The following is an 18,594-nucleotide window of genomic DNA, read 5'->3' on the forward strand; positions in this document are numbered from 1 at the left end:
GACAGTTTTCAGGGAGATTGAACTCAGGTCATCAGACTTGGTGGCATGCACTCTTACCTGCTGAGCCATTTCCCCAGCCCCCCACTCCCCAGACTTTTTTCACAAGTTTTATTTTTTTCAATAATATTGGAAGGGCGAGAAGAGACAAAAAGGTTTTAGTAAATTAACAACCTAACAACTCCAAAAATGGACTCCCTACTCTGGTTGACAAAATGGTCAAAATGGCCTCCACACAGAGCTTTCTTATTTGAAGATCCTTAGAGGCCTGATAACTTCCACAAAACATAGCTGATTTCCCTAACCCCTTACGTATCCTGTTTGTGTGAAGTGCATTTTGTTGCTGAGGGTTTTCACTCCAACTGCCACGTCAAGAGTGCATTGCAGTCTTTGGTAAGTTTTTGCACCCCGATAAACCTCTCCACTGACGCAGCAATCCAAATCAGACCGAATTAGAAAAAGCCCCGGTTGGGGCTGGAGAGATGGCTCAGAGGTTAAGAGCACTGACTGGTTCTTCCAGAGGTCCTGAGTTCAATTCCCAGCACCCACATGGTGGCTCACAACCATCTGTAATGAGATCTGGTGCCCTCTTCTGGCCTGCAGTCATACATATAGACAGAACACTGTATACATAATAAATAAATCTTTAAAAAAAGAAAAGAAAAAGCCCCGGTTTAATGGGTAAGCGTTCCAGGGTGATTCTCCAGCCTTGCAGAGACCAGAAAACCACTCTGTTTTCTGGGATGCAGCTTAAATACCCTCTGGGAGTGGTCTTAAGCCTCTCTAGGGGAGGGGCTGTCTGGCGGGCTTTGAAGGGATGGGTTTAGGGAAAGAGACAAGGGAAGGGAGTTGAGGTGAATCTTCCATCAGAGCATTCCAGACTCGTTGGGTATAGGATGCCAGGGTGCCAGGGGCTGAGGTGGAGCGTGCCTTTAATCCCAGCACTTGGGAGGCCGAGGCAGGAAGATGTCTGTGAGTTTGAGGGAGTTCCAAGATAGCCAGGACTGTTACAAAGAGAAACTTTGTCTTGAAAAACCAAAACTAACAAACCAACCAAACAGGTGGGTGGTGGTGCACACCTTTAATCCTAGTACTCAGGAGGCAGAGTCAGAAGGATTTCAGAGAATTCAAGACCAACATGGTCTATCAAGTTCCAGGCCAGCAGAGAGACCCTTGCACAGGGAGACCCTGTCTCAAAACAAAACAAAATCATACGAACAACAACAAAACAATTTAAAAAAAAAGCAATTAACACACTACTTTTTATACTCTGGGGTGTGCCCAGCGGGAATAAAAATGCCTAGGAAAGAGTGTCCCTACCCTCTTAAGAGTGGTCCAGTGAAGAGAGGCCGTTAACGGAGAAGGAACTGGTCAGAGACTTACTGCAGACTCAGCATAAAGAGATCTCTGGGGAACCAGGACCCCTTTATATGTCAATCACCTAAGCAAGGGCTTTTGCAAGAGGGTTTATTCAAGGGACAGGCAATATAAAGAGGTCTTAAGTCTCAAATCTTCCTCCTCAAGGGTATGGTTGAAGGGGTGTTTATGGGGTAAAGAAATAGGGCAGTCTGAAGCATGGGGGTGGGGGTGGAGGGCATAGACCGTATCCACTCAAGTTATTTATCTTACAAGGGCCCTAGGGTGGCGGCCTTTCTGCCAAATGCCACTGGGAGGCAGTATTGCCACTTTTTTGGTTGTTCATTTCCATTGCGAGTTCATCCACAGAAGTAGTAAAACCATTTTCCCCTTCAAGACTTATGCCGTCTGACTATACCATCCTTGACTCTTCGAGAGCTAATATCTAATCAGTCCTAACCTCTTCCCTCAAGCTCGGCAGAGCAGGACACCTATCATTTGGAATTTCTTTTTAGTTAAATTTCTAGCATTAGTTGGCGCAATTTTTTTTAGCAGCTAAAAGAGTGAAGTATTTTTATCTTTTTTATTTCTCACATTGTTTTAAAATTATTAATATATTGAAGGTGATGGGATTGGTCTAGATTGGTCTCAGACTTGCACCTTATTGCTCCACTCTCCTAAACCTATTAGACTTTCTTTAATTTATTCACTTAGTCTGCAAATAATTAACGAATAAATGTATAATAGTTTTACATGCCACCTAGAATCAAGGAAGGCATACCTAAAATATTGACTGGTAAAACATTGCTTCTGCGTGTGCCTATGGGTGTTTAAAGAGCAAATCAAAGAACGAATTGCTAATCTGAATGGGAAGATCCGCCTTCCGTGTGGGCAGGGGCCATCCAATCAGCTAGGGGACCAGAAAGAACAAACAGAGCATAGGAAAGGTGATTTTACTCTTTCCCAACCTTGGAACACTTCAATTCTGCCCTCCAGGACAGATTGCTGGACTCTCAGGCCTTTGCATTCCAGGACTCAACCAGTGTCTCTCACAGCATCCTTTGGTTTTACTCTGAGAGTTAGACGGTCAGTTTCCCCGGTTCTGAAGACTTGGACTTGGACCGAGCCTCCCTATTGGCACAACAGAGACTTCAGTTACAGACAGCCGTTGGGAGACTTCTCAGCCTCTGCGATTATGTGAGCCAATGCCCCTAGTAATCCCCTTCCATCTATCTATTTCTGTTTAGCTTGGTGGTTCTGCCTCTCAGATAATACTATTGTTGTGCCCATGTCTCGAGACCGCCCCCCCCCCAGCAAGACCACCACAGAGCCAATACCGGATGCAAAATACACAGGGGTTTATTGATAACAAGCAAGCCAGGGCTTGGTCTGTGTCCAACACTCTGACTAAGCAGGTGGAGAAGGATGGCCCTGAGGGGTTTTTTAGGGAAAAAACTGAAAGCAGGGTAGTACAAGCCTTTGCGTCATATGACTGGGTGAGGTATGTAACCTTTCAACTTACTGGTTGGGGTTATAGTTATCATTTTTGGGCAGGCCTGGATAAGTCCCAGTCTCTGTCCTTGAGCTGCTATGGAGGCTAGCTGGCCTTGCACTTATTGACTGTGGGGGCTGACTCAGTGTCTCAGACTCTGTCCTTGACTCATGCATGTAGTTCTAAGTTGGTGAGGGGTCCCAGACAGTAAACAACTGGCTGAACCTTGAACAGTCAGAGTATGTGCAGAAAGGGAGCTACTGCAAGGACTATGTCGTAGCCCTCCCAGAAACTGCTTGCTCAAGCCTCAGGAAACTGAAATTGGGGCTTGATCTCTGAGAGAAGACTGATAGCCTGTTACAGCATCTGCTTGGTCCTTTCACTATCACAATCTATGTTGGGCACGAAGGTAGGCTCTGGGGAGAAAAAGATTAATGACATGGTTTCTGCTTCCAAGGATGTGAAGGTCTAGTTGGGGCAATGGGCACAAACAAGGGTAATAAAGTTTTATAGGTGTAGTTAGAAATTTTAAAACTGCCGGGCGGTGGTGGCGCACGCCTTTAATCCCAGCACTTGGGAGGCAGAGGCAGGCGGATCTCTGTGAGTTTGAGGCCAGCCTGGTCTCCAAAGCGAGTTCCAGGAAAGGCGCAAAACTACACAGAGAACCCCTGTCTCGAAAAACAAACAAACAAACAAACAAAAAAGAAATTTTAAAACTTTTGTTAAATTTATGTGTATGGATTTTTGTGTCTATCACGTATGTTCGGGTGTCTACAGAGGCCAGAAGAGGGCATCAAACCCTCTGGAACTCAAGTTTCAGGCAGTTGTGAACTGCCCAACATGGGTGCTGGGATCTGAACTTGGGTCCTTTGGAAGAGCAACAAGTGTTTCTAACCCCTGTGCCGCCCTCTATTGAGACAGCACAGTTCCTGAAGATAATGATTAAGACTGGCATAGAAATACAGACACAAACGTATAAAGGGCGTGGAATATGTTCGGGAATCTGCCAGTAGATCTATATGGACACAGTTCCAGCGACGGCAAAACGGGAAGTGGGTCTAAAAAGGCCAGCAAGGGGTAAACACTGCATCCAAGCCGAGGGCAGTGACATTAAAGGTATTCACCCTTCACTTTCATTCAGCTAGATCAAAAGGAAATAAGAATGCCAATCAAGCCAATATTTCATGGGAAATTTGGGGAGTGAAAATATTATTGAAATGAGCAAGTTCTTTGACAACTCAAAGGACCCTTATACTAGTTAATTTCCTTTTTAGTAAGATAAGAACAAGAGATAGGAGAATGTGTTTTATTGGCACAGGACCATAATACCTAGATGTCTTAAATTTGATAATAGTGGGCTGGAGAGATGACTCAGGGGTTAAGAGCACTGACTGCTCTTCCAGAGGTCCTGAGTTCAATTCCCAGCAACCGCATGGTGGCTCACAACCATCTGTAATGGGATCTGGTGCCCTCTTCTGGCCTGTAGACATACATGCAGAGAGAACACTGTACACATAATAAATAAATCTTAAAAAAAAATGATAATAGTATCAAAAATCACAACAAACTGGCAGATTTTGTTTTTACCAACACTGTATTCGTTTAATGAAAAAGTTTTAGTTTAACCCCACAGGAATATTTCCTTTAAGGCCAAAGCAAGTGATGGCCATAAAAGCTAATAAAACATTCATTATAGAACATTGCAAGGGTTCTTTAATCTATGTCACAGGTTTGGTATAGGAAATTGAAAAATGTAAAGCTTACTTATGAATTAATGTACTAGACTTTTATTGACTGACTGGGTACTTGTGTACATTTTCTTGTTATTCATAAAGCTACATATGCTTTGGATCTAGCCCTCTGCCTGCAGGCTGCCTACAAGAAAGGATTATTAGACTTCAACCGAAACATAACATCAAACTCTGCTCTTTCCATAGAAACTTGGATTTATCTGAAGACAGTCGGGGGAGGGGCATGCTGTTCTCAGATGTTGTTTATGCTTTGCCTCTGACTCGCGAGTCACAGCCGCCTAAGAATATAGGGTGGTACCTATCACATCACGGCTGGGTTTCACCACTGGAGAAACATAATCAGAATTGTGTTTCAGAAATAAATTCCGGAGCCGCAGGCTGGCAAGTAGGAGGGGAGAAAAAGCAAACAGAGATGGCGATTTTAGATGCGGTGGCTGGAAGCAGAGGACAAATCCATGACCTGAACTAAGGCAGTGATTGGAGATAGAGGTGGTGGGATGGGTACTAGCAGCTTAAAGAGGCAGAGTTAATATTGTCCACGTGTGGGGGAGGAAGAAAGGGGTTAAAATGATTTCCACATTGTGGGCTAGGGCAACTGGGTAGAAGGGGATTTTCTTGAACCTTGTAAGTACTGATAAGTGTGTTAAATATTTATTGAGTAGATGTACAGATTGGAGATACTTGCACAGACATAGACATAAAAACAGGAGGAAGACCAGACTGCCACAAATCATGATTATTTCAGTTTTCAACAGGTTGAGTTCAAGGTATTACAGCGATCCACCCTTAAAGTGCCCTTTGTTTTTCTTTCCTAGTCCTTACACAGTGTCCCGTGGAACAATGTATTAGTGGTGTATGCTGCATTTTGGGTACACTATATGTTTTCTCTATTAAGACCATGAATTCTAGGGCTGGGATATGCAGTACAGTGGTAATACTTAGCATGTATGAGGTCTTCAGTTTGAGCCCAGCAAACAAACCACCAGAAAGCAAAGACTTAAATTCTGAGAGTTCAAATGGCACATCCACCTTATGAGCCTCTATTTTTAGTAGCCAGCACAGGGCCTACTTGTAAAGAAAGGGCTATAAGTTTACAAAATATTAGACGAACCCAGGAGGCAAGTGTTCAGCAGGCAGTTGGAAATTAGAGACTTGATGCCAGGAGAGAGATCTGGGTTGAAATCAGAGATTTGGGGTCACTTGAATTTAGGTCAGGATGATGACCGAGATCACCAAATAAGAATGTGTATAGTGAGAAGAGAGAAGGAGGCCAGGAGAAGACTGTTACAGATATTCTCTTAAAACTGAGTAGAGGAAAAGAAGCCAGGAAGGGCCAAAGAAAGCGAAGAACAGCAGAGCTAGGGATGATGTCATGGGAGCCCCGAGAAGAGAGGAGAGTCAAGAGAGGGCCCATCAGTTTGGGCAAGTAGGAAGTCATGGACGATCTCTGTCAGAGCTATTTTATGGAATGGTTGGGACAGACAGACAGCTTCTCCAGTGGGCTGCAAAGTCAGCAGGCAGACCTGCTTCCTGCTTTCCTGGTCTTTCTAACTGTTCCATGCTAGACTATCAACCTGTTTGCCCAGGAGGAGAATGTGGGAGTCACTGTGAGTTTTCTACCTCTTCACTCCCTCATCAAAGTCATCGACAGGCTGTGTCTTTCCTGATTCCAGTATCTCTGGAATGTGCCCTTCCCTTCCATGGTCACTCGGACTCAGATTACCACTGCATTTGCCAGTCACTTCAAACACGTTTATTCTGGAGATGGGGGTATCACTAAGATGTTTGGATTGGCCTTGAACTTGTTATGTATTCCAGGTAGGCTTTGGACTTCAGTCCTCTGGTCTGAGCTTTCTTACAAGGTTACAGGCATGTGCCACCACACTCTGCCCTCCCTTGATTCTCTTACTTCATGCGTCTTTGCTTCGTTTGAAGTTTAAACTTTGGTGGTGTAAATCAGCTTATTTGTTTATTGATGTGCTGAGGATTGAACCCCGGGCTTTACACACAGGCTCTGCAAAGCTTTCTACCACTGAGCCACAGTCCCCGGCCTTAAGCAGCCTTGAAGTAGTTTTGGAAGCATCCATTCCCCCCCCCCTTTTTTTTAAAATAATTTATTTATTTTTATTTTATGTGCATTGGCATTTTGCTTGCATGTAGGTCTGAGTGAGGGTGTCAGATTTTGGAGTTATAGACAGGTGTTAGCTGCCATGTGGTTGCTGGGAATTGAACCCAAGTCCTCTGGAAGAGCAATTGGTGCTCTTAACCACTAAGCCCCGCCACCCCCACCCCCCTTTTAAATTTTCCAATTCTTCTTCTTCCTCTTTTGTGACATTTTCCTGCTTCCAGGCAGGTCTTTCTGTATCTCCTACTCAGAACAAACAAAATAATAAGCAACTATTACAATGTTATATGTCATTACACTTAGTCACTGTTCTATTGCTATGAAGAGACACCATGACCAAGGCAACTCTTACAAGAGAAAGCATTTAATTGGGGGCTTATTTATAGTTTTAGAGAGTTCCATTATCGTCATGGCTGGAGCATGGAGTACACATGGTGCTGGAGAAGCAGCTAAAAGCTTAACATCCTGATCCACACAGGTACGCAGACAGAGTGACAGAGAGAGACAGAGACAGAGACACAGAGAGACAGAGACAGAGACAGAGAGAGAGACAGAGAGACAGAGAGACTAGGCCTGGAATGGATTTTTGAAACATTCAAACCCACCCCCAGTGACACACTTCCTCCAACAAGGCCACACCTCCTAATCCTTTCAAAAAGTTTCACTCCCTGGTGACCGAGCATTCAACTAAATGAGCCTATGGGGGCCAATTTTATTCAAACCATCACGTATATTTTCCATAAGAACCGTTAAAGGTCCTGTGCATAAACACCTTTCTCCCTGAAGAGAATGGATGTTAGTCTGGATGTTAGCTTTTCCTATCTTTAGCATTTATGATTCCTACTTTTATGATTCCTATTTTTTATACAAATGTATCTTGCCAACAATATGTGACTTTTTTGTACATTTTTTTAGTGTTTATCATGTTATGCACAATAATGGGTTTCATGTTTATCATGTATTTTGATCATATTTATCCTTACATAACACTTTCCTGCCCCTATTTTACAAATTTAAAAATGTGTATTTATAAGGGCTAGAGAGATGGCTCAGCAGTTAAAAGCACTCATGAGCACACACACAATAAACTACTTTAAAAAACGTGTATGTATGGGCTGGGGATGCGGCTCAGTTGGTCAAGTGTTTCCTTAACGTGAAACCCTGGGTTCAAGTCCCTACACTGCAGGAAGTGGGTAAGATGGAACACACTGAGATGTAGAGGGAGCAGGATCAGAAATTTAAGGTCATCCTTAGCTACATAACAAGTTTGAGGCCAGCCTGGGCTGTATAAACCCTTTCTCAAAACAAAAACAAAAACAAAAATCAAACAGAAAACCAAGTATGTGTGTCTGGGCTACAGAGCAAGTTTAAGTCCAGCTTAGATCATTTGGTGGGATTCTGCCTCAAAATAGGAAGTGAAAGGAAGCTGGGATGTGGCTCAGTGGTAGAGCACTTGTCTAGTATGCATGAAACCCTAGGTTCATTCTGCATTAACACTGGATAAATAAAAAATAAATAAAATGAATGCAAAATAATTGCTGTGTATAAATAGAACCATATTGTAGATGCTATTTCTCTATTTATAATTTTTGCAGTATAATAGCATTTTGTATGAGTGTGTGTATGTGTGTGTGTGTGTGTGTGTGTGTGTGTGTGTGTGCTGATGAACACAGCTGTGAGTGTGCTTTTGGAAGCTGGAGGTTGAGGTCAGATGTCTTCCTTTATCAATCTCCATCTTAATTTTATTTATTTATTTTTGTTTTTTTTCGAGACAGGATTTCACTGTGTAACCACCCTGGCTGTCCTGGGGCTCTCTCTGTAGACAAGGATGGCCTCGAACTCACAGAGATCCGCCTGCCTCTGCCTCCTGAATGCTGGGATTAAAGGTGTGTGCCACCACCATCCAGCCTCCACCTTAATTTAAAAAAAAAGATTTTTTAAAAAAATTCATTTCATGTGTTTGGGTGTTTTACCTCATATATGTTTGTGCACCACGTGCCTGCAGTGACCACAGAGGACAGAGGAGTGTGTCAGATCCCTCGGAACTGGAGTTACCGATGGTTGTGAGCCATCGTGTGGGTGCTGGGAATCAAACCCCGGTCCTCTGCAAGAGCAGCTGTGCTCTTAACCACTGAGCCATCTCTCCAGTCCCTGCTTAAATTTTTTTTACAAACATTAATTTACTCCCCCCACCACTTTGTGTGTGTGTGTGTGTGTGTGTGTGTGTGTGGCCATGATGTGTGTGGGAGGCTCCAGAAGAACTCTCCTTCACTAGTACTGTAAGAAATAGAGTGGTGAGAGGAGCACAGTGTACTTGAAGAGCTTGGTTCCTGCTCTTCTCTCTATGCCAGATCTGACAGCGGGAACTGTGGCTGCTCATTGACTTAAAGCAATGGGTCTAATTGGATCATGGATCACGGAGTGTCAAGGGCCACAAGTCAGCACCAGAGAGGCAAGGCAAGTGTTCTTGCTGTGTGCACAGTGTAGGCAAAACGATGTTTACAACGGTCTGAGTCGACCTTTGGCTAATCCCATATTAGTTCCCAGAACTAGTGACATAGGTAGAAAGTTCAGTCTATACGTGCAGAAAATTTCTAGAAAAGATTAATGAAAGGCTACTGTCTCAGTCAGTGTAGCTGGAGAATTTTTCTCCAGCTCCCACCACCAAGTCCCGCCAGTCCCGGAGCCCACTTATAAAATAAACACACAGACTCTTACATTATTTAAACTGCTTGGCCATTAGCTCAGGCCTATCATTGTCTAGCTCTCACTCTTATATTCAGCCCATTTCTATTAATCTTTACTTTGCCACGTGGCTCGTGGCTTACTGGTACTTTACATCTTCCTTGTCCTGGCGGTGGCTCCAGCCGGTCTCTCTTTCCTTTCTCCTTCCTCAATTCTCCTCTCTCCTTGTCCCGCCTATACTTCCTGCCTGGTCACTGGCCAATCAGTGCTTTATTTATATAGAGCAATATCCACAGCAAGCCAGGGTTTCTATTGCTGGGAAGAGACACTATGACCAGGGCAACTCTTATAAAGGAGAACATTTATTTATTTATTTATTTATTTATTTTTTTCCGGAGCTGAGGACTGAACCCAGGGCCTTAAGCTTGCTAGGCAAGCACTCTACCACTGAGCTAAATCCCCAACCCCAAAGGAAAATATTTAATTGTGGTGGCTTGCTTACAGTTTAGAGGTTCAGTCCATTATCATCATGAAAGGAAGTATGGCAGCATGCAGGCAGACGTGGTGCTGGAACAGAGAGTCCTAACATCTTGATCCAAGAGTAACAGGAAGTGAACTGACTCACTGGGCATGGCTTGAGCACATATAAGACGTCAAAGCCTACAAAGCACAGTGACACACTTCCTCCAATGTGGCCACACCTCCTAACAGTGCCATTTCCTTTGGGGGCCATTTTCTTTCAAATCATTACAGCTACCTTGAATCACAACAGCAGAGAATTAAGGCCCCTCAACTCATTTCCAGACTTGAGCCAGTTTAAAGACTCAGAGCTCTGAAAGGGGAGACCAGATCCGCTTGAGGAAGGAACTTGCTACAATACTGAAATAGTTTTTCTTTTTATTGTTTGAGAACTTCACCCACGCATATAATGTGTTTTGGTCAAATCCACTGCCATTTTCTCATCTCTAATGCGCCTCTATTTATTTACCCTCATCATTTTTCCCTTCCATCTCCATGTGTTCTTCTTAAAAACAAAACAAAACAAAACACTTAGTGCTGCCAGTGTAGAGTGGGTGTGGGACTGGAGCATGGGTAGCAGGGGCCACAACCCTGGAGAAAACCGACCTCCATCTGTAGCCTTCAATTGCCAGTAGCTCCTAGGATAGGGGTGAGACTTCGTGACCCCCCCCTCCTTGAAAATGCTTGTTATTAATCCTTCTCCCATCCTTCCCCAACTACAGTTACTTTTGAAGAAGGATGCTCAGTAGAAGAATTGCCTCTGTTAGATTGTACATTGACATGTACGGTGTATGCATGCGCATGCTTTAAAGATTTGTTTTTGTGTATGTGTGGGTCTGCCTGAATGTATGAATGTATATGCACTCCATGTGTGCTGATGGCCGTGGAGGCCTGAGGAGGATGTTGGAGCCTCTGGAACTGCAGTTACAAGCGGTTGTGAGCTGCTATGCCGGTGCTGGGAATTGAACTGGGTCCTCTGGAAGTGTTCTTAAAGCGGAACCATCTCTCTCTTTTTTTTGGATACTTGTGGATAAGGAAGCAGTTTGCTTTCAGCTGGTGCCCGACTTTGGTTCCTGTTGCTGTGATAAACACTGTCACAAGAATCGATGGGGAAGGGAGGGTCTATTTTATCTTACAGCTTAGAGTCCGTCATCAAGGGAAGCCAGGGCGGAAGCTCAAGCAGGAACCTGGAGGCAGGAACTCAAGCATAGACCGCAGGGGCATGCTGCTCACTGGCTTGCTCTCCATGACGTGCTCAGCCTGCTCTCTTATACAACCCAGGACCACCTGCTCATGAGTGGCACCGCCCACAGTGGTCCCGGCTCTCCCACATGCGTCACTAAACACAAGACTGTCTCATAGGCATGCCAACAGGCCAATCTGACAGAGGAAACTCTTCAGTTGAGCAGCCCGTGTCCCAGGCGACTCTAGTTTGTGTCAAAATGGCAAAAACTATCACCGATGGATGGCAAGGCCATCAGCACGATGCCACTTTTCTGTCGCAAGGGTATACTAATTATCCAGCTCTGTGTCATAACTTTGTTGGTAGGATCCTAATCACCTATCTCTTCTACAAGGTCTCACGCTGGTCCATTCTGTTGATAACATTGTGTTGTTTGGACCAAGTGAGCAAGATTTAGCAACCACTCTGGAGTTGTTGGTAAAGCATTTATGTATCAGAGGATGGGAAATAAATGTAACCAAAATCCAAGGGCCTTCTACCTTTCTAGGAGTCCAGTAATGTGGGCCATGTAAAGACATTCCTTCTAAGGTTACTGCACCTGGCCCCTCCTAACACCAAGAAAGAAGCGCAATGCTTAGTGGTGCTATTTTGATTTTGTAGGCAGCACATTCCTCACCTGGCTCGTATACCAAGTGCCTCAAAAAGCTGCTAGTTTTGAATGGGGCCTGCAACAGGAGAAGTCTCTTCAACAGGTCCAGGCTGCGTTGCTGATTTTGCCACGTGGTTCAGCAGACCCGACGGTGGCATACAAGGATGCTGTTGGAGCCTTTGCCAAGCCCCTCATAGCTAAATCAAAGCAGGGGTCCTTGGGATTTTTGAGCAAGGCTCTATTGTCATAGGGAGACTATTCTTTTTTTTTTTTTTAGGTGTTTTTGCAGAGGCTGTATATCTGAAAAACAAACAAAATTGGCTTATGAAAACATTCTGAATTAGATCACTCTCATGCAGAGCTGTGCATGGGACACTAAGGCTCCAGGAGGTGGAGCTGTGCTTGGACAATGCAGGTCGCCTTTCCAGGCATCCAGTACATGATACTAGTCAGGTTCCCAACCTGGCATCTGTATTCTGTTGATGGGACATGGACTTCTGCTTCCAGGATAATTTCAGAATCTTCAACAAGCTTCCACTTTGACACATTTCACTAAATTGTGTAAAAACTTTATCTCAAGTGTCCTGATGTCAACTTTGTGATGTATTTCATTTTTTCCAATTTTTGAAGTGTATTCCAGTTTTCCAATTATGAAGTGCAGTGCATCAAGAATCTTCCTTGATGATTCAGTGTTCCACAAGGATGTTAGGTGCAGGAGCTGAGGAACTGCCCAGTCTTCCCTCCTCTTTTTGGTGTTTCAATGATCTCATCTCTCTCTCTCTCTCTCTCTCTCTCTCTCTCTCTCTCTCTCTCTCTCTCTCTCTCTCTCTCTCTAAGACAGGGTTTCTCTGTGTAGTTTTGATACCTGTCCTGGATCTCACTCTGTAGACCAGGCTGGCCTTGAACTCACAGAGATCCGCCTGCCTCTGCCTCCCGAGTGCTGGGATTAAAGGGGTGCGCCACCACCGCCCGACTATTCTCCTTTTGAGAGACAGCTTTCTTGGTCTGCTCTTGGGCCTTAATAGAAATTGAACATTTGACAATGGGCCCCTAAGCTACCAGGCAACCTGAGCTGACCAATATGAACTGGGTGTTGCCTGACACACCCAGTTGTAAAGTTGGATGTGAACAGCACCAATCCACCATCAAATGGATGCAGTGCATGTGTGATTGGGCCTGAACAGGTCCTGAGGGCACAAGTCAGTTACATGAAGAAGTTACCCAAATGTACATGGGTCTTGCACCTGTTACCACATCATCTGTCCCAAACAAGCACCTTTGGCTTCTTGGTTGTGCCTGATGAGTGACTGAGGAAGAGCAAGTGCCTGGTTTAGGGGTGGTTCTGCACACTATGCAGGCATCACCCAGAAGTGGACAGTCACAGTACTACAGCTCCTTTCTGAGACAATCCTCAAGGACTTTGTTGAATGTAGATCTTCCCAGTGGGCAGAACTTGTGGTAATACAGATGGCTGAGCATTTTGCTTTGAAGGAAAAATGGCCAGATGTGCAAATATACTGATTCATGGGTTGTGGCCACCGGAATGGCTAAATGGTCAGGGGCAGAGAAGGAACACGATTGGAAAATTTGGTGAGAAAGATGTTTGAAGAAGTATGTGGGTAGATCTGGAATGCTGAGGATTCTTGAGGGCATCTCTTGGTGTAACCACATCCTGTGAAAGATTAAAGTCAATGGGAAACTACAATACCATCCAGGCAGGATAATAAATGGTCCAAACATTTAGGATTGAAAAGATGAGCTTCCCCTTCCCCTTCAGGTAAAGAACTGAGACCGCTGAGGTCCTTGCTGAGGGTAGAGGAAACACAGAACAGGTATTATAAACACCAGTTAAGGCCACAAGACCCATTACAGAAATGAGACTGGTCATCACTGTGAATGCTTCTGTCCTGTTTTGTTAAGAAGAATACATCTTCAGAAACTCACAGCTGGTCAAAGTGCAGAGAAAAAAAAGTGTCTCGGCCATAAATGAGACATCTATATCAGACCTTTCTCCAAGGATCAGGAAATATCTAGGGAGAGGAGGCTGAAAGACTTTGTGAGATCCCGGACAAGTGACACCTGGACATGACAGGATATCTGCACTCACGAACTTACAGTGTCTGTGGTTGCTTGAACAAGTCAGGCGCAAATTCAAGGCCGTCAGCATTCCAGCCTGGAGCCATGGAGGGGGTTCACCAGCTCCACTCCTGGTGGAGGAGCTGTTGATACTAGATGGCTGCTTGGGGAGAAAGAAGTTTTCTTTAAGGGTGTGGCTCTTAAAGATGGTAGGTTGGCCGGCGGTGGTGGCGCACGCCTTTAATCCCAGCACTCGGGAGGCAGAGCCAGGCGGATCTCTGTGAGTTTGAGGCCAGCCTGGGCTACCAAGTGAGTTCTAGGAAAAGGCGCGAAGCTACACAGAGAAACCCTGTCTCGAAGAAAAAAAAAAAAAAAAGATGGTAGGTTGGCCATCCTCTGGGGAATGACCCTACACTGTACGCATATGGGCAGTACTAACTGGATTCAGTGAGTTATTAAAAACAAAAACAAAAGCCAGGGAGCAGGAGAGAGATGCCTTAGCAGTTAAGAGTGCTTACTGCCCTCTAGAAGACCTGGGTTCGATTCCCAGCACCCACGTGGCAGTTCACAACTGTCTTAACTCCAGTTCCAGGGGATCTGATGCCCTCTTCTGACTTCTGCATGCACCAGGCACGTTCACTCACACAAAAATAAAAACATATTTTTTAAAAAGGACATGAAGTTTGGAGGAGGGCCAGGAGGTGGGGAGTGGATCTGGGAGGAGTTAGGGGGGACAGGGTGAGGTGTGACTACGATCAAAACACATAGGTGCCTGTATGACATTCTCAAAGAACCAAAAATATTACTTAAAAAAGGATAGCAGCCAGGTGTGGTGGTGCACATGTTTAATCCCAGCACATTGGAGGCAGAGAGGCAGGCTTTTGAACTCTGAATTCAAAGCCAGCTTGGTCTACATAATGAATTCTAAGACAGCCAGAGCTACATAGTGAGACCCTGTTTCAAAAAAACTACAAAAGAAGAAAGTGTATTTTCTGTTGTATATAGGATAGTGAGGTGGAATTATGACATTGTTGTCTTCATTTAGAAATCAGGTGTGAAATGAGGTGCGACTGGGTGGCAAGTTGACAAAGAATGAAGTTTTGGGGATTAATCTTTCAGGTTGCCAACTTGATCAGATCTGGAATCAACTAAGAAAAATACCTCTGGGCAGGTTTGTAAGAGTATTTCCTGGAAGGATTAGCTGAAGGGGGATGCCCCTTTCCCAGAGTGGGTGGCACCTTCTGGTGGAGGCCTAGACACCAAGTCTGAGGGAGAAGCAGTTGATTTTTTTTTTTTTTTTTGCAAGCCCACCTTAGACTCTCACCAGAGAGCATGTTGCCTGTGTTGACATCCTTCATTAACTCTGCTCTCTTGGCCAACATAGACTGAAAACCAGAGACTCCCCCGGAATCCTTGAGGCCTTCCAGGACAGCCGGGACTGCTGAGGTGCAGGGTTCTAAGCCTCTCTAGTGTGGAGACAGTCATCACAGACCGTCAGTGCATGTTGTGTAAGTCAATCTCCACATCCCCTTTGTAACATATGTTTTTATTCTATCAATTCTTTTCCTCTAGAGAACCTGAGTGCATGCATGTGTGTAAATGTATGTTGATTGTATTCTCTCCACTCAAATCTCTTATCCCTCCCCCACTCCCACAGAACCCCCTTTCCCTAACAAGCTCCTGCTTCCACTGTCACACTGTTTTGGGTGAGGGACCCTCAGAGTATCATTAGGGTTCCTTGTATGAGCATGGGTAGGGAGCTGTTGACTGCAGCATGGGCATCCGATTCAGTGGCTACATCAGCTATTGCATTTTCTTGTCTGTTTTCACACTAAGACTGAAAATTCAACAGAGAATAGACTGAGGTTTTATTCGTTTGTTTTTGGTTCTTTAGAGTTGGGTCTTGATTTGTAGCCCTGGTTATCTTTCAACTTGATGTCCTCCTCCTGCCTTGGCCTGTCCAGCACAGGGATTATAGATAATATGCCACGACACCGGACTCAAAGGGACTGTTTTGTTGATGGTTGTGTGTCAGTACCTCCCAGTTTCTGACTGTCTGATTCAGAGTAAATGTTGAATTAATGTTGGTTGAATGAAAATAATGTTTGACCTGACTCTTAATTAAGTATAATTTCCTTTTTCTTTCTTTCTTTCTTTCTTTCTTTCTTTCTTTCTTTCTTTCTTTCTTTCTTTCTTTCTTTCTTTCTTTCTTTCCTTCTCTCTCTCTCTCTCTCTCTCTCTCTCTCTCTCTCTCTCTCTCTCTCTCTCTCTTTTTCCAAGACAGGGTTTCTCTGTAGACCAGGCTGGCCTCGAACTCACAGAGATCTGCTTGACTCTGTCTCCCGAGTGCTGGGATTAAAGGTGTGCACCACTACTGCCTGGTTATAAGTATTATTTTCTAAATAGATAAAGGTTGGGAAAAAAGGAAGAAGTAGTGAGAGAAACATATGCAGAGGTAATGCAAACCTGTATTTCTGGACACAGCAGCCAGTCCTTGGTTCCAGTCACTCCGGAGGCTGAGAATCATTTGTGCCCAAGTGTTCAAGGCCAACCTGGGCAACATAGTGACATCATTGAAAACCAGAAAAACCTGCCTTCTCTGGCACACTGGGAACTACTTGCTAGTACTAAAGAGTAAGTTATAAGAAAGAACACGGCACAGCCAGGTGTGGTGGTGCACACCTTTGATACTAGCACTCAGGAGACAGGGGCAAGCAAGTCTCTGTGAGCTTAAAGCTAGCCTGATCTGCATAGTGAGTTCCCGGACAGCCAGGGCTATATAGTGAGATCCTGTCTCAAAAAAAAAAAATTAAAGAGAGAGAGAGAATGAACTAAGAGAGAGGAGGTTAGGGGCCAGGAATGGGGGGGGGTCTTTATGATGAACTAAGAAATATGAATTGTGTAGGGTCCCCTCTTGCAGGCATTGTGGGGGAGGCCTCCTCAGGTCTTTGCACCTCCACAGTTATCTGACCTCTATTCATAGTGATTATATTGTTTAGCCAACACTTATAGACTGACAAAATACGGTCAGCAGTTCTCCAGAACTCCATACAGAAACAGGCAACTGTGAACATTAATCTTTTCCTTTCTTTATTGTTTTTGTAGTTAGCCTATAAAGCAATGGGCTACTACTGCATGGCGTTTTCATCTTGATACACACATATCATTACACTTCGTTATTTGTCCCCTGCCGCCTCCATTTATTACCACCCTTTGCTGGTCCTCTTTCTCCCTGAAAAGTTTTTGCTTTCATGTCACATGTATTTCATTATCTTTTTTGAGACAGAGTCTCCTGTAACCTCAAACTTTCTATGTAGTCATTGAGGGTGACTTCAAATGTCTGATCCTCCTGCCTCTGCCTCCAGAGTGCTGGGATTACGACTTGTGCCACCACATTTGGTTTGTAAGGTACTGAGCATCTAACTCAAGGCCTGATGCAGGCACTCTACCAACAGATATACATCCCAGCCCATGAAATCAATTTCAACAGCCATGCAGATTGGTGTATATTTACAAATTGCTTTGCATGCAATATCTCACACGAACTATTGGGTCTTCTAATTGATTTCCCCACAAACAAATCCCTGTTTAACCTACCCTCAACTGCCACTGTAAGATCTTTAAAACTTTGTTTTACCTTTATTTTATGTGTATAGCTGTTTAGTCTGCATGTATGTCTGTGAACCGTGTGATGCAGTACCCTCAGAGACCAGAAGAGGCCGTCAGATCTGATTCCCTGGGACTGGGTTACAAATGGTTGTGGGCTGACGTGTGGGTGCTGGGAATTGAACCTGGGTCCACTGGAAGAACAAGCAGTACTCTTAACTGCTGAGCCACCTCTCCAATCTCCCCTCCATGCTTTTTTTCTTTTTTCTTTCTTTCTTTCTTTCTTTCTTTCTTTCTTTCTTTCTTTCTTTCTTTTTTTTTTTTTTTTTTAGATAAAGCTAGGAGTTTTTCTTCGTAGTATATGTAACTTTTTTTTTCTTCCCTCTTAGATAGCATCTTGTATAGCCTAGGATGGCCCAAAACTTGACATATGGTTAGTGCTCTGGCCTCCACCTTCCTGATACTGGGATCATGGGCATGTGCCCCACACCTGGCAATGGGTATATAACTTTTGCTAAGATATCTGTCACTGTATTGTACTCTACTGCATTCTCTCTGTTTTTTCTTACTGGCAATCAAGCCCAGGGCTGGTGAAGAGCTCTTCCTTGTAACACAAATTGCTAAACGGTCTTATAACCCAGAGCCAGATATTAGTGTAAATTCTGAAAGATCAGAGAGACAAAGGAACAAGCCACTTCTTACCTCCGGGACTCCTCAGCCTGAAAAAGCCTCTAGTTCCTGTCTCCTCATGCCTTATATACCTTTCTCCACCCAGACTTCACTTCCTGGGATTAAAAGTGTGTGTGCTTCCCAGTACTGGGATTAAAGGTATGTGCCACCACTGCCTGGCTCTGTTTCTCTTGTAGACTGAGTCAATCTCATGTAGTCCAGGATGGCTTTGAACTCACAGAGATCCAGACAGATCTCTGCCTCCCAAGTGCTAGGATTAAAGGTGTGTGCCACTACTGCCTGGCTTCTATGTTTAATCTAGTAGCTTGTTCTGTCTTCTGATCTTCAGACAAATTTTATTAGGGTACACAATATATCACATTTCCCCTTTTTTTTGTCTAAAATAATAAAAGGTTATAACTAATATAAGAAAAACTATATACAATAAGTATATACAATATATACAGTCAAGAATTACATTAACAA

The sequence above is a fragment of the Peromyscus eremicus genome, chromosome 18 (assembly GCF_949786415.1).
Source record: "Peromyscus eremicus chromosome 18, PerEre_H2_v1, whole genome shotgun sequence".
Lineage (NCBI taxonomy): Eukaryota > Metazoa > Chordata > Mammalia > Rodentia > Cricetidae > Peromyscus > Peromyscus eremicus.